The sequence below is a fragment of the Heterocephalus glaber genome, unplaced genomic scaffold (genome assembly GCF_053883595.1).
Source record: "Heterocephalus glaber isolate CG9 unplaced genomic scaffold, H.glaber_assembly_v1.0 deba00000546, whole genome shotgun sequence".
NCBI lineage: Eukaryota > Metazoa > Chordata > Mammalia > Rodentia > Bathyergidae > Heterocephalus > Heterocephalus glaber.
The window spans coordinates 32,135,695-32,148,912 of NW_028258147.1; the positions used below are offsets into that span (position 1 = coordinate 32,135,695).

Below are 13,218 nucleotides of genomic sequence, written 5' to 3' on the forward strand. Positions count from 1 at the left end.
ACATACCAGTACTGAACTTCAGAAGAACTATTAAAAGGAGACAATTTCTGTGTAGTATACATAATTTCTATTGAGTAGTATACTTCTTTTTTCCCATTCTATGCTATTTTGGAAGATATTTCCCCATTGCCTATGCTCCAGTAACAATCACAATATCCTATTGCTGCAGGCACACTGTGTATAACAGAGATAATCACATGACACAACCAGGGCCAATGAGAATCTAGTCTTGGATCTATATATACCTATAAAGGTGAGCAGTGTTTTCCTTCTATTAGTTGTTAAGCTGAGATGGTGTGAAGGTACATTTGGAAGTAGTCATTTTCTTTGGTCATATGGAGGAAGGTTCTTGTAATAAGAAGTAAAAATATAATTAGGTAAAGAGAAGAAGAGACAAACAGAAAGTCAACAGGGAGAATAAGAGATTGTTAAATAGAAAATATAAAACTCTAGAGCAAGTGACTCCTGAAAGCATCATTTTGGACTTCATGGCCAAGTCAGCTAATATATTACTTTTTTCTTAAATTTATTTAAGTTTAACCCCTGACTAATACAGATTATGCTTCTATGTTAAATAAACATTATTTATACTGATGGTCTTGCTTATGGAACAAAGGGTGTTGCTTATATGGGTAGATTATTCTTGTAGACAAAGTGTACAGCTTTAGGGAAGAGAACACAGAACTGTGGGGAGGATAAGGATAGTTGACCTTGCAGCTGAACCAGTCCAGGGAACAGAATGGTGACGATGTTACAGTAGCATGAATTTGTCTTCCTTTTTCTAAGCCTTCTCAGGATTTTTGTGTGGAAATACTTCTTATAGATTTAATGATCTCAGCATTTACTCATGCTTGTGGATTTTCACTTAACTCCCACACACATTTCCTACATCCTTCCTCTGCTGAAGAGAAGATCTGCCAGGTCTGTTCAGTGTGAAGCATCATGACATATTTGTCTCGAAATTCCCACAAATGCTTTCAAACCCCTTGACCCCACTCCTCCCTGGTGTGAGGGTCTGCAGAGGCCTGTGATCCACCCAGACCCTGAGGTCTTACCTTCCCCCCACCCTCTGGCACATAGCAGTTGCCTACTCCATGATCCTCATCACCGACAGCTTCTCTTTATCCTTTATTGTGCCCTTTAATTGCATTTAAACTGTATGCTTTCACCATTTCCAAACTCATCAATGCCTGGTTGAATTTTAATCCCCTCCAGAATGAAACTAATGAATAATATGTCTCTTTTATCACAGGTTACAGATTATTTTTTCTTGACATTAAATCAAGGGCTATTTCCAGAACCCAAAGGAATAGAGAGAATAAAATACGGTAATACAGGGGGTGGGGACAAAACCAAAATCACTGATGCAAATTACAAGGGACAAAATTTGACCTTCTCCTATTCAAGCATCTAAAATTTTCCCCCTAGTTCTCAAATACTGAATTGAAATTTTTTTGCTTTTAAAAGCTAGTAGGGCTTCTTATTCTTTATTCCTTTTTTTTTTTTTTTTGGTACCAGGGATTGAACTTGAGCTAAATCCTCAGCCCAGGGATTCTTATTCTTAAGGAAAGTTACTTCTAAGGTATCAAAGTCACTACTTTAGATTTATTGAGTTTGAGATACATTTGAGTTATTTCAAAGATGTCAGATAATCAGTTATATATACAGCTTGAAAGGTCAGAAGAGTGGTCTGTCCTGGAAATATAAATGTAGTGACAAGGCATTTGACAAAGTGTAAAACCCATGCATGATTTAAAAAAAAAACCCTACAGAAAATTGGAATAGATGATATTTACCTCAATCTGATAAAGGCCATCTATGAAAACCCAATAGCCAACATCACACTAAATGATCAAAAATTGAAAGCTTTCACTCTAAAATCAGGAACACAACAAGCATGTCTATAATCACTACTCCTGTTCAACATAGTTCTGGAAACATTAGCCAGAGCAATTAGACAAGAAAAAGAAATAAAAGGAATAAAGACAGGAAAGGAAGAAGTTAAATTATCATTATTTGCAGGTGATTCTTTACATAGAAGACCCAAAAACTCCACCAAGAAACTTCTAGATTTAATAGCCAAATTCAGTAGCATAGCTAGATACTAAGTGAACATTAAAAAATCAATATCATTCCTGTACACAAATAATAAACTCATTGGGAAAGAAATTAAGAAACAACATCTTTCACAATAGCATCCCCCCAAAATGAAATACTTAGGAATCAATCTAACAAAAGAAATAAAGGACCTATACAGTAAAAACTACAGTACTCTGAAAAAGTAAATAAAAGCAGATATCAGAAAATGGGAAGATATCCCTTGCTCTTGGGGAAGATGAATCAACACAGTGAAAATGGCCTTACTCTCAAAATTTTTATACAGATTTAATGAATCCCAATCAAAATACCATTATTATACCTCAGAATTACAGAAGACATTACTAAACTTCATTTGGAAGCAGAAGAAACCTAGAATAGCAAAAATAATTCTGAGGAACAAAGGCAAGGCAGGGGGCCTCACAATCCCTGACTTGAAATTATACTACAGAGCTACTGTGATTAAAAGAAAAAAAAAAAAGACATGGTACTGGAAAAAAAAACAGACCTGAGGATCAATGGAACAGACTAGAAAAGGCAGAAAAACATACCAAACACACTCAGCCACCTTATCCTTGACAAAGGGACCAAATACATTCACTGGGGGAAAAATAACCTCTTTATTAAGTGGTGCTGGAAAAACTGGCTTTCTACATGCTGAAGACTAAAATTAGACCATTGTCTCTCATCATGCATGAAACTAAAATTGAAATGGATCTAAGATTTAAATATTAAAACAGAAACACTAGTGCTGGAAGAGAGAATAGGTAGAATTCTTGATGACATAGGAGTAGGCAAAAACTTCATGAACAAAACCCAGATTTCACGGGAAATAGTGCAAAGAAACAACAACTGGGATCTTATCCTATTAAAAAGTTTTGTGCCACAAAAGAAATCACCAACAGAGTGAAGAGACAACCCAAAGAATGGGAAAGTTTTTAGGAAGTAGTCCCTCAGATAAAGAAGTAATATCTAGAACACACAAAGAATTGAAAGAAATCAGACCCCCCGCCCAAATTAAAAGATCCAATCCAAAAATGGACAGCTGAGATGAATATACATTTCTCATATAAAGAACTATGGCAGAAATATATATGAAAAAAATGTTCAACATCACTGGCCATCTAAGAGATGCAAATTAAAACAATGCTGAGATTCCATCTCACCACTGAAAGAAAGGGCTAATATCAAGAAATCCACAAACAACAAATGTTGGTGGAGCTGTGAAGAAAAAAGGACCATCCACTGTTGGTGGTAGTGCAGACTGATATAATTGCTGTGGAAATCAGTGTAGAGATTCCTCAAAAAACTAGGAGTAGAGACAGATTTGACCCAGCTATTCTCCTTCAAGGTATTTTTCCAAAAGAACTAAAAGCATCATAACACAATCATATCTGTGAGCCCATGTTTATAGTGACACAGTTAGTTATAGGTAAATCTTGGATGTAACCCAAATGCCCATCTATTGGTGGTCTCTCTAAAGGGAGACCTGAGACCCCAGAGAGCACCAACCTTTAAAGAAAGAAAAAGAGACAGCCTAGGGGATGAACAGAAGTTTAGTCCTCTGACACTGTTCGACAATCACAAAGGAAAGAAGTAAGGCTTTTATACATGTAGGAAAGCAGCTTAGTTATTTTGGCTATCGTCTTTCTGATTTTAACCTCTGGTAACAAGTGACTTTAAGTGATTCATAAAAGCTACAGGTGAATTCACAAATCCCCTGTTCCCATTCATCAATCCTGTACATCAAAGAGCACACCAAAGCCCTCTTCTTATCAGATGATATCAAGAGAGCAGGGCGACTTCAGCTGAAATCAAGCCCACCAGCCCACCACAAACATCACAGATGTGCATAGTGGGTTGTATCTCTCTCACTACCTGTAGAGTCATTGGGTCATGGTCCTCTGATCCTGGGCAATGGTAAATAAGAAAACTAGGAAAATCTGTTTTTCTCCCGTGAAACTTTTACAATGTCACTTAAAGTTTTCTGGCATTCTTTTAACAAACAGACTTCTGGAATTTCCCAGAAATGACTTAATTTTCTCAGTTAACAAACTTATTGTGATCAATTCTTACAACTAGACAACTAAATTCTACAATTTCCCATACCCATCAATTGATGAATGGATAAAAAAGGATGTGAGTTTTTTATACAATGGAATACTATTCAGCCACAAAGAAAGATAACCTTGACCACAGCCCCCAGCCCCAAGGAGCAGAACAGCCAAAGCACTGAGGAGGAGCCTTCTGTGTGCAGGCAGCACCCCCCTCCCCCATCTTGAAATAAGAAGACATGTAAGCAAATCTCAAAACCAGACTTCCAGATCACCTAAAGCAACCCCACAGGGAAACAAGATGGAAAAATCTGATGCTCAACCACCTGGATTCATTGAACTGGCAACAAAAGAGAATTTACAAAAAATGAAATCAGAAATAATATCTCAGATAATAGCAGAGATTGTGCCTATAGTGCAAGACATGATTAATAAATTTAAGGAGGATATAGATTAAAAAATAGAGGAGCTGAGGAACATGATGGAATCTCAACATAGGAAGCAATTGGAATCCATAAAACAGGCACAAACAGATTTCCAGGAGATTAAAAACTCCACTGAAAGTCTATGCAGCAGAATGAACCAATGTGATAAGATTGCAATTAGAGACCAGGAAAAGAAACATTTCTTTAAAATAGTAAGGGACCATGAAAAATCAATCCAGCAGCTGCTAGATGATGAAAAGAAGAATAACATAAGACTGATCAGAGTCAATGAAGAAACAGGAGAGAGTGCAGAGGACATAAAAAAAATTGTTCACAGAAGTGATGTCAGAAAACTTCCCAAGGAGGGGAAAAGAAATTGACATGCAGATAAGTGAGGCATGTAGAACTCCAACTAGCCTTGATAAAAAAAGAAAGTCTATACATAGGCATATAATAGTTAAGATTCCAGAAACACAACAGAAGAACAAAATTCTACAAGCAGTTAGAGAAAAGAAACAAATCACATACAAAGGAAAGCCCGTCAGAATCACAACAGACTTCTCAATGCAAACCCTCAAGGCAAGAAGAGCTTGGAGTGAGGTATTCCAAGCCTAAAGGAAAACAGCTTCCAACCCAGACTGATGTACTCCAAAACTATCTTTCAAAATTGATGGAGAAAGAAGACACTTTCATGACAAAGAGTACCTTAGGAACTTCATGAATACCAAACCAGCACTCCAAAAAATTTTAGACAGTATCCTAGGAAAAGACAATGAGGATCACAACCCCAGAAAGCCCTGCAGAATGAATCCATTGGGAACCACAACAAGTTAAAGCAAAGGGGAAGAATTCAACAAAAATAAAAAGTCATGATGAGGATAAGTCAACACATATCAGTTATAACCATCAATGTTAATGGTCTCAATTCACCAATCAAAAGAAATAGACTGGCAGAATGGGTCAAGAAGCAAGATCCAACAATATGCTGCATACAAGAAACACACTTAATTAAAAAAGAAACTCATAGACTGAAATTTAAAGGGTTGAAAACAATACTCTATGAGACAGGAACCCCCCCCCAAATCAGGAGTAACTACCCTCTTTGCAGATAAAGTGGATTTCAAACCAACACAGATTAAGAGAGACAAAGAAGGACAGTGCATCCTTGTAAAGGAAACAATCTAAGAGGAAGAGATGAGAATCAGGAAAATATATGCACCAAACAATAGTGTGCCTAGCTATATAAAGCAAATGCTAACAGACATGAAAGAATCATATAAGTACTGATACAATAGTAGTGTGGGACCTCAATACTCCACTGCCACAAATAGATAGATGAACTAGACAAAAAATGAACAACAAAATACTAGAACTCAAACAAACTCCTGAACAAATGATCTTAAGAGTTGTTTACAGAGGGTTCCACCTTACAAAATCAGAATACACATTCTTTTGGGCTGCACATGGGTCATTGTCTAAAATACACCACATACTTGCTCATAGAACATGTTTATCTAAGTGCAAAGGAACTGAATTTATTCCCTGTATATTATCAGACCATAGTGTGATAAAATGGAACATTAATAGCAAAAGAAACTGCCAGAATTTCATAAACACATGGAAATTGAACAATGCATTTCTGAATAACCAATGGTTCACAGAGGAAATTAAAGAAGAAATTGGAGAGGTCCTACAATTAAATGACAATGACAATACAACATATCGGAATCTATGGGACACAATGAAAGCATTCTTATGAGGGAAATTCATAGCAGTGAATACTCATACTAGGAAAACAGAAAGAGCCTGATTAAATAACCTGATGCTGAACCTCAAACTTCTAGAAAAAGAAAAGCAAGACAAACCCAAATCTTGCATAAGGGAGGAAATTATAAAGATCAGAGGAGAAATCAATGCAATGGAGACTAAGAGAACAATACAAAAAATCAAAGACACCAAGAGTTGGTTCTTTGAAACAATAAACAAAATTGACAAACCTTTAGCCAACCTTATCAGAAAAAGGAAATAAAAGGCTTAAATCCATGGAATTAGGAATGAAAAGGGTGAAATAACAACAGACCCAGCAGAAATGCAGAGGATCATCAATACCTACTTTGAGAAACTATGCACCAACAAGATGGAAAACACAGAAGAAACGGACAGGTTCCTAGATATGTATGAATTACTAAAGTTGAAGGAAGATGACCTATAAATTCTAAACAGTCCAATATCAATCAATGAAATTGAAAACATAATTAAAAACTTGCCAACTAAGAAAATCCCTGGTCCTGATGGCTTCACTGTCAAAATCTACAAGACATTTAGAGAGGAACTACTGCCACTACTGTTTAAACTCTTCAATGAAATTGAAAGGGAAGCAATGCTCCTGAATTCATTCCTGGAAGCAAGCATCACCTTGATCCTCAAAGCAGAGAAAGACTCGATTAAAAAAGAGAACTATAGGCCAATCTCACTAATGAACATAGATGCAAAAATCCTTCATAAGACACTGGCAAATACCATGCAGATCATCAAAAAGATCATACAGCCTGACCAAGTGGGATTCATCCTAGGTATGCAGGGATGGTTCAACATACACAAATCAATAAATATAATATACTATATTAATAGAGTGAGGACAAACACCATATGATTATCTCAATAGATGCAAAAAAAGTGTTTGACAAAATCCAACAAACTTTTATGTTAAAAATCCTACAAAAAATTGAAATAGTCTACCTCAATCTGATAAAAGCCATCTATGCAAAACCAACAGCCAATATCATACTAAATGGTCAAAAACTGAAATCCTCCACACTAAAATCAGGAACAAGACAAGGATGTACACTATCACCCCTCCTGTTCCATACAGTTTTAGAAACATTAGCCACAGCAAATGGACAAGTGAAAAAAATAAAAGGAATCAAGATAGGAAATGAAGAAGTCAAATTGTCATTATTTGCAGATGACATGATACTCTATATAGAAGACCCCAAGAACTCCACCAAAAGTCTTCTAGACTTAATAGCCAAATTCAATAAAGTAGCTGGATACAAGGTCAACACACAAAAATCCATAGCTTTCCTGTACACAAATAGCTGAATCACTGAGAGAGAAATGGTGCAAATGGTTCCTTTCATAATAGCATCCAAAAAGTTTAAATACCTAGGAATCAACCTAATGAAAGAAATCAAAGACCTCTACCCCAAAAACTATAGCACTCTGAAAAAAGGAGGTCAAACAGAATAACAGAAAATGGAAAGACATCCTTGTTCCTGGGTAGGAAGAACCAACATAGTGAAAATGGCCATATTTCTGAAATTGCTATATAGATTCCATGCCATCCCAATTGAAATCCCAGCAGCATACTTCACAGACCTTGAGAAAATAATCCAAAAATTTATTTGGAACAAGAATAGACCTGGAATAGCAAAAGCAATTCTAGGCAACAGAGACAAGGTAGAGGGTATCACAATCCCCAACTTGAAACTATACTACAAAGCTACTATGATAAAAACAGCTTGGTACTGATAACAAAACAGACCTGAGGGTCTGTGGAACAGAATAAAAGATGCAGAAACAACTCCAGACATACTCAGCCACTTCATCTTTGACAAAGGAGTCAAACACCCTCACTGGAGGAAAGATAGCCTCCTTAATAAATGGTGCTGGAAAAATTGGGCTTCAACTTGCTAAAGATTAAAACTACACCTATATCTCTCACCATTCACTAAAGTAAAATCAAAATCAATTAAAGATCTAAATATTAAAACAGAAACACTGAACTGGCTGGAACAGAGGTTAGGTAGAACCCTTGAAGACATCAGTGTAGGAAAAGATTTTATGAACAAAACTTCAGTTGCCCATGAACTAGCAAAAACAATCAACAAGTGGGATCTCTTCTTATTAAAAAGCTTCTGCACAGCAAGAGAAACCACCAACAGTGTGAAAAGACAACCCACAATGTGGGAAAAAATTTTCACCTGCTTTTCCTCAGACAAAGGTCTACTATCTAGAATCTATAAAGAACTTAAAAAAAATCAGACCTCCCAATTTAAAGACCCAATCCAAAGTGGACATCTGAAATGAATAGACATTTCTCACACAAAGAAGTAGAAAAAGCAAATAAACATATTAAAAATGTTCAACATCACTGGTTATTTGAGAGATGCAAATTAAAACAACACTGAGATTCCCCCTCACTCCAGAAAGAATGGCTGAGATCATGAAATCAACCAATAACAAATGCAGCCAGGACTGTGGGGATAGAGGAACACTACTCCACTGCTGGTGGGAGTGTAGACTGGTGCAAGCACTGTGGAAATCAGTATGGAGATACCTCAAAGAACTAGAATTTCCCATCAACTGGAGAATTGATAAAGAAAATGTGGTTTTTTAATAAAATGGAGTACTACTCAGCCATAAAAAATGAGGAATTACAGACATTTGTAGCTAAATGGCTGCACCTTGAGGCAATACTCTTTCGTGAAATAAATAGGACACACGTGTGTAAATACCAAATAGTTTCTCTAGTGTGAGAACCTGACAGTGTAAATAAGGACTACAATGTGTAACAGATAATGTGAAATAGGAAGAAAAGAGGCAAAGGGGAAGGGAAAGTGGGAGGGGTAGGAAAGAAAGGAATGGAATGGAAAGTAGGGAATGGAATTAATATGAGAAAATGAAAAAATGGAAGCAAAGTCTATGTAAATAGGGAGGGATGGAGGGGTTGAAGGGAGGGCAAGGTAATTACAATAAAATAAGAACCAAGAGAGATTATGTAAAGGTGCAAATTTCCAATGATAAATGTCATTATATTGTATACCTTAAGTGTACCAGTAAAAAAATACATGAATGTTAAAAAAAAAAAAAGAAAGATAAACTTAAGACATTTTTACCTAAATGGATATATCTTGGGAACTTTACTCTTAAGTGAAATAAATCAGATACATGTGTGTAAATATTGTGTTGTCTCTCTGGTGTGAGAAACTGAAAGGGTAAATAAGGACCAAATGTTTAATAGATAATGTGAAACAGGAAGAAATAGTTCAGAAGAAAAGGGAAACTGGGAAGGGCAAAGGAGAAGAGAAGGAATGGAAAATAAAAAAGTAAGAAAATAAGGAAAAAGTTGGTAACAAAACTTTTGTAAATAAGGATGGGAGGGGGAGTAGAAGGGAGAAAAAGAGGAAAAAGAAAAGAAATATAAATGTGGATTTGTGTCATTCTATGTTTGTTAATGTCCTGAAAATAACTGAGGTCATCTGATGTGACATTATAGAATAAGAACTTCTAGGAAGTGCCTTGAGGAGAAAAACCATCAAAAGATGCAGAGGAGATACAGTTATAGAGCTACAAGTCATCATAGAAAAATGGGATAAAACAGACACTTTAAACACAGGATTCGTGAAATTTTTAAAAAATATTTATGGATTTGAATTTATAGAGTGTTTTGTGACATAAATGTTAGACTACTATAAAAGATGGATGGAAAGTGGAGGAACTGAAATAATAACTTTTGAGGCACCTCCTAGGTGCTTTAAGAAAAATTAATTCACAGCAACTCTTAGAGATGAGGAAAGAAAAGCTCATTGAATTTGACTATCTTTGCTCTATGATGGTTTTGTTTGAAAGTTTATCTGATTTCCTTTGCAGTATGTGTATGTAGGGATGTAAAGGGGAGAGTTAATTGCTCCATAGACATTTATGGACATCTACTTTGTGAAAGACACAGGCACAAAGTACCAGACTCTTGGGATTTGCATACTAATGGAGAAACAGCTACAAATAGCAAAGTTAAATTTTAATTATGGATGTTTTCCGTGCTAAAAGGAATAAGTATTGTGCTAATAAAAGATCAATGAGTAGTACCTGACTCTACAGGGACATTAAGAGGTGACTTTATTAAGTTGAAATCTGAGGGATGATGCATTAGTTTTCTATTGTTTCTGTAAAAAATTACTCAAATGAGGTGGTCTAAACTGCACAATTCTGCAGGATACAATTCTGGCATTGTTCTCATTGGGCTAAAATCAAGGTGTCAGTAGGACCACATTCCTTCCTGAAGACCCTAGGACACAATGTTTCCTTGCCTTTCCAGCTTTGAGAAGCTGCCCTCATTCCTTGGCTCATGGTCCTCTTCCTTTGCCTTCAAAGCCAGCAACATTGCATCTTTCCCTCATTTTTTCACAGTCATACAATCCTCTGATTATCCTCTTCTATTTTAAGATGTCCTCTAATCACACTGGCTTACCTGGGTAATACAAGCATATGGATAACTTCAATATTATCAGAACCTTAATTATCCTTCACCGTGTACACATTCATGGGTTCTGAACGTTAGGACATGAATATCTTTGAGGGGGTAGCATTCTAACAACTGAAGATGATGATAATATAATACAGCTGGAAGAGGGAAACAAGCATTCCAATCATGTGGAGACATAGGAAATGACAATGGCAAGGTATTTAATAAGACAAACACAGGCCAGTATAGACTGAGAAGAAAGTAAGACTATGGGAAAAGATGAGGATGGTGACTAGGACTTGGGGTCTCCAGGAGAAAGAAATATGCAAACAAATTAATAAAGATTATAATTTTGGCAGAATTGAAAATGTGTGAGATACAAATAAACCACCCCAAATGTGCTGGAATCAGCTCTAAAACTTTTATCCAAATAATATGCAGCCATAGCAACCTTCAAGTTCAAAGTGAATATTTTGCTTTGTAATATTGAGTCGTGTATTTCTGAAAATGCTTAAAGTTACATTCAGGTTTCCTAGATTTTTATCAATTATATCAATGGAAGAAAGATCACTATTTTTGAAGGCTATGTAACAGATGGAGAGCTTTCTTGTAAAAGTTTCTCGGTCGGCAATTTTCCATGCTCAGCTTTTTAGAGAAAGGAGATAGTTGGTTTAATCAAAGAGTTGTAGGGCATCATATAAATCATAAGATCTACAGTCTTAGGGATAGCATCTTCCTTTTTTCTCTCAATTTTCCCTATGGGAAGTGACTGAATACATAAATTTCCAACAGAGCTCTGAAAATGAGTTTAAAAAATCTTTGTAAAGTCAGTATGTTGAAAAAATTAAATATCCCTAAGCCATTAACATATACCTATGGAAACTAAAACAATTAGGAAACAATGGGAATAGTGCTGAATGCTAAAGAGAAGAGAAAGACAAAAAATTGGGGGTAGTACATCTACTCATTGCACTGCTGATGGAAGTGGATAAAACGTGCATGTTTTTAGATTCCCTGACACATACGACACTCTGCAGCATCCATCAAATGTGCAAGAAACATCCCCTGTGCCCCCAAAATGCAGAGTCCTCCTCAGTTAACCCTAAGGTCAGGCCCATAACTGATTTCTGAAGACATGTTATCTGCCACATGCTGAATTCCAAAAATGCAATTTTTGATGACTGACTTGCCAAATATTTGAATGAGAGTAGTATAATATAAGAAGCTGAATCTTGGTGACTTTATCCTTTTAGAGAAGTAAATTGCTCTTGCTACATAGTTTTCAAGTTAAATTTCCTCTGTGCATTTTGAAGAATCAACTGGTTTTTATTCTTCTTTCTTTCATAAGAAATGTTAATAAGTACTTGATGTAAAAAAAAATGATTTTGTTCAGAGTTATAAACAGGAAACAGGAATACTGTCATTACTGATCATCACTATTCATACTTGGTAAACATCTGTCCAGAGTTCTGTGTCTCTTCCCTTACTCTACACACACCCTTGATTCACTTAGAAGTAAAATGCATGTATTTGCATATGAATAGCATTTTATAAATGGAATAATACCCAAAATATGTTAGTTATGACCATAATTGTGTGATTCTGGCATAATTTATATAATGAATGGTCAATATTACTAATGTTCTTTTTCTTTTGGGATTCCTAAAAAATGATTAACATTTTCATGCTTACATTCCTTTCCCATTAATTTTCTTCTTGGAAGAATAGTAGACGTTATTTTTGCCTCCCAGTATATAATCATTTAAAACTTTGATACATATTGCCAAAGTATTTGTCATACAGATTTCATTGATTATAGTCCCACCAACATTATATTTTTCTCATCAGCTCTGGATTCTTTCATTAACTTTTCTTTTTTGTAATCTCATAAATTATATATGATACAATTGTTAATTCATGATAGTAACATCAGTAGTTAGTTTGAACTTCATCTTTAATGTTATATTTATTTTGAGAATGGCTTAATATTTATTGAAATATTTCTTTTAATAATTGAATTTTGATTGCTTCTCGGCCTTTTGGCTAAGATCAAGTGTAGTATCTGTTCTTATCAGTTTAATAATTGAATTTTGAAATATCCTAGCTTATAATCATTTATTTATATATTTTGACAGTACACATTTCAGTTTATCATTTTACATCATGTATTAGTGTAGACTAAATTATTATAGCATCTACAGCCCTAAATTTGTAATAATTCAATTCAGTGAAGTAGTTTGGGGGTCCAGATGCTTTCTTCGGTTTTGTGCTTTTACTGTGCCCTTGATAAAGATTATTTACACCAGCTGGAAGCAGGACAAGATTATGGAAGAGGCACACTTGCTTTTTAATAAGCATCAGCCCAGAAGTTGGCATGAATTACTTTTACTCATATTTC

General features: G+C 35.5%; 1 pseudogene; it reads left to right on the forward strand.

Annotated features, from left to right (window-relative positions):
• The first annotated feature begins 12,843 nt into the window (after positions 1 to 12,843).
• Positions 12,844 to 12,963, forward strand: LOC147829667 (U2 spliceosomal RNA; annotated as a pseudogene).
• Positions 12,964 to 13,218: the final 255 nt, after the last annotated feature.